We start from the raw sequence: 3,906 nt of genomic DNA, 5'->3' as shown, positions 1-3,906 counted from the left end.
CCCCCCCCTGCCACTGCCACTGCCACTGCCACAATAGCACGGCCCTAATTGGAATGCATCTAAATAGGGACCCACATTGATGCAAGTTCAGAGGGCGGTTTCCAGAGCCGAATGTTGTGTACGTAAAGGAGTTAGAAATTTTAGGGAAAAAATTGAACAGTTGAGAATTGGATTAAAAAAAATGAATATCTTGATGTGTGAAAATTCTAGACGGCGATGATTGTAGTTTGACATATGGGACCCACCTATATCAGCAGCCTTGATTTGCCTTTTGTGTTTTGTCATTCACATCAAGCGGTTTTTACTTTTTATTCAACGTGTTAAACATTCTGATTTTGATTAAATTATATATTTTATCTATTTTCATTGGAGACTACAAAGCTAGAAGATTGTGCAAGTTGATTATTCTAAACTTGAACTAAAGAAACTCGTGTTTGAAAAGATTATAGATATAAATTGTTTCGATAGAACCCTCTCTTATATCTAAGAAAGTCATCACAATGAGAGTTATAAAGAGTTTCTACCTTCTTAGACGACCTCTAATTATCAAAATTAGATTCTCAATAGTACATTGATAATTGGGTCCTCGCACAATCTTTGAATTAGTATGATAGTTATTGATTGATGACCTATAGTTTTAGACTTAACTCGAGCTTATTTTCATATTAAAATTTCATATATATTGATTTTTCTATCGTGGTCACAATTTGACAAAAATATGCATATAACATCAGTCATTTTCTGAAAAGAACAACGTATAAAATATTAAAATGTAATTGGAAAATTACTGGCAAATTTAATACAAGGGTAAATAGTGTCTATTATATCAGTCACGTACAAACCTTACTGCACAAAACACAGAATAAGCCAATCAAGAAAGTGATGTGGCCTCCACCCTTGTGCCATTACACATTCATAAAGCCAGACCTTATTCAAGAAATCTCATAGGGAAAATATGCAGAGTAAAAACATTTACAACTGGACATGGATCATTCTATAATTCTGTCGAGAAGACTGAGGAGTGAAAAGTGGATGATACGAAGTGAAATGCTGCAGTACTTTTCTTTGTTCAAGTCTACCCCTTCATTTAGAATTCCTCAACCTAATATACATTTTGAGCATACAAATATATCTCACTGACATTTTTTGTCTTCAGCATACAACGGAACATGTATAATAATAACATGTCGATCCTCGTGTTTAATTATGTACTTTTTTTCTAAATAATCTATAGGCATCCGTAGCATTTGTGCCCGTAATTGCTTCATCGTCATCCATGTTAAAAGCATCTACTAAGCACCATTGCTTAGCATCACATCACACTACAATCAAATCTAGATCACATGAAAGGGGATACACTTCAGACAAATCATATTTTTCTGAAGTAGATTCACCATCCAAATGAGGGATATGGACACCCCAATAAGTCCCCTGAGGTATATCCCAATGGTGCAAATGATAAAGGTGAGATATACTCAATCTTGTTGGTAACCGCAGTGTGAGGTCCGATTCTTAAAACATGGATTAAGACTCTTTGTAGACACCAGTATACATGCAGCTCTTGTTCCCTAACCTATTGAGGCATATCTCGCGATTAACCTCTTTCACGATGCTTCAGGGACGGGGCGGTGAGAGACCCTTAAGGTTGGGGTTCAACCTTTTGAGATGGACACCCCAATATACATATAGCATCACCCTTACACCTATTATGAACTTATCAAGCAATTAGTTGTAGTATCATGTCATTTATGCTTAAAACAAGCTTAGTAACTGTGCTTCAAGAAATAATTTCTCAGCATTCTGCATACATTGAACTGAGACTAGATCGCCCAAAATAGTTGGGTTTGCAATTTGCATTATAAGGCTCAAGACCAAATAGAGGGAAGCCTAATGCCCTGGTATAACAATCTTCATTAGTGTGTAAACCAATACTTCACATTGAATTTGTGTGAAACTTCCGTTGAGCTCAAAAATACGTAATAAAATAGAATTTTGTGTCAAAATCATGTTTAACCATAAAAATATATATAATTGAGAAAAAACAATCAGCTTCCTGAGTACCAACACAAACATTCAATAATCAAAGTCATGCTCTTAATTGGGAAATGGACCTACGGTCAATTTACCCACGAAATACATTTAGCAAGAAAGTATGCTCAGAAACAAGAGGACTCCAAGACGATGTGCACAAGTTTCTTAAATTCGTCGTGAGGGCAACCTGCAAGTTCACATTCTGTTGGAAAACTGTAATTTAAGAGACAACGGGTAGTACACCAGTGACAACACCAATCAACCACAGCCTTCAACTTCACATCCTTGTAACACAAAAATTCTGTCAAACCAAACAAAATAAACTTTTCTAGTAAAAAAAAAAAAAAAAAAAAAAAAAAAAAAAAAAAAAAAAAAAAAAAAAAAAAAAAAAAAAAGGAATAGAAATGCATAATTACAACTAGTAAAAATAAAACTAAAAATTTCAAAGAACCATCACCGCATCTATTAGGCATCGAAATATGAACTGAAAATTAATCTTTCTAGCTGTTCTAGATGCAGATCTGCACCGGCTGTTGCTGCTAGTTAGCTTTGCAACAATTTTCGAATATAAATTTTCATAAAAACCCTCATTGGATCCAGTTAAGAAAGATACCAAAGATCTTCAAATCTTTGATTTTTATCAAGTCCTCCCTGCTGAAGATCCTCAGAAACAGAAAGGAGCTAAAAAATGAATAATTTAATTCTTTGCCCACCCACCCGCAGCATGTGTTGAGATTTATTCCTCATGTAGCATTTAATCATTGCTGACCAGTTATGTTAATAAAAATCCATACAGCTAGATGCCTTTCATTTTGGTTCTCATGTGTAAAAGCTGTATTGCCAAGAAGGCTTCTTTTTATTGTTTATAGGAAAGAGGAAAGTTTAGCTACAGACATGCAACAAAGCTGTCAAGGGGAAGGTTTAGCAACAAAAGTGCAAACCCTGTGGAAACACACATTCTACTGAATCACCATATCTAAAAGCTTAACGCGTTGATGATACAATAGTTTGATTTCATTTTTTCTTCAAAAGATGTGAGATGTAGATTTTGGGAGAATTGCAGCAAACGTCTCTAATCTTTACCACCTTCTACACTTCTGTACTCAACCTGTATTTCTTGACAAAATAATCCCTACCCCTTAATATTTTGACGCCTATAGTCCCTACTGACAATCTCTTTTGAACTACGCATGTGTAAAAAATTTGCCCTTGAGCTTAAATAAGAAGAATACACAAAATAAAAGGGACGGAAAGGAATAAAAGAAAAAGAAAATTCAAGTGTTCTTCTTCTTCATCATCTAACCACCCCCACCCCGAAGGAAAACCATCACAGCCACTACACCGCCGCAACCAACCACTGACACAGCAACACAATCACCAACCACCATCCCTCACAAAATCCACGTGTCTATCATCCAAGATGTTTAGTTGGGTTCCTACTTTAGGGAAATGGATGTAATTCAACATACGGTTTGTTTTACTTCTTCTTTATCATTATTGAACGTCTATAAGGCTTGTCAGGGAATTAGATATGCTGAAATCTGTTAGCAATTTCTTTTCCACTCTTTGTCATTGAAAGTTATGATATTTTGAAAATAAGAATCTGTAAATTCATCTGCTAGCCACATTAGAGTTTACAGAAATAAACTCATTTGCCAGAAACCAATCATTTTCATTCCACCTACACTAGCCAACCACCATAAACTAAAGGTGCGGCTGCCAGGGTCCTCCATTCTGCCTGTAAGGTTCACAATTTCTTTGATGTCTAGGTCCAGAACTTTCAAATCTGAATTCATACCAATAGCCAAAATTGATTTCATAATGATTTTTAGTTAGGAGTTAGTTTTTTTTTTTGTTGGGGGGGGGGGGGGGGGG

The 3,906-nt window shown here is 35.5% G+C and overlaps 1 protein-coding gene across 7 annotated transcripts in view; it reads right to left on the bottom strand.

The window, feature by feature from the left end:
- Window positions 1–1,960: 1,960 nt before the first annotated feature.
- Window positions 1,961–3,906, bottom strand: part of LOC111397570 (F-box protein CPR30-like) — a 6,590-nt gene continuing 4,644 nt past the window's right edge. For 5 of the 7 annotated variants that reach the window (XR_002703273.1, XR_002703274.1, XR_002703276.1 and 2 more), the window contains one exon: window positions 1,961–2,332. The gene's annotated coding sequence lies outside the window, so the exon portion shown is untranslated. The remainder of the gene's footprint in view (window positions 2,333–3,906) is intronic. The other 2 variants (XR_002703275.1, XM_023024564.1) reach the window with 1 other exon arrangement.

Source organism: Olea europaea, chromosome 7 (genome assembly GCF_002742605.1).
Source record: "Olea europaea var. sylvestris chromosome 7, O_europaea_v1, whole genome shotgun sequence".
Taxonomy (NCBI): domain Eukaryota; kingdom Viridiplantae; phylum Streptophyta; class Magnoliopsida; order Lamiales; family Oleaceae; genus Olea; species Olea europaea.
This window is presented reverse-complemented; position numbering and strand designations above follow the sequence as displayed.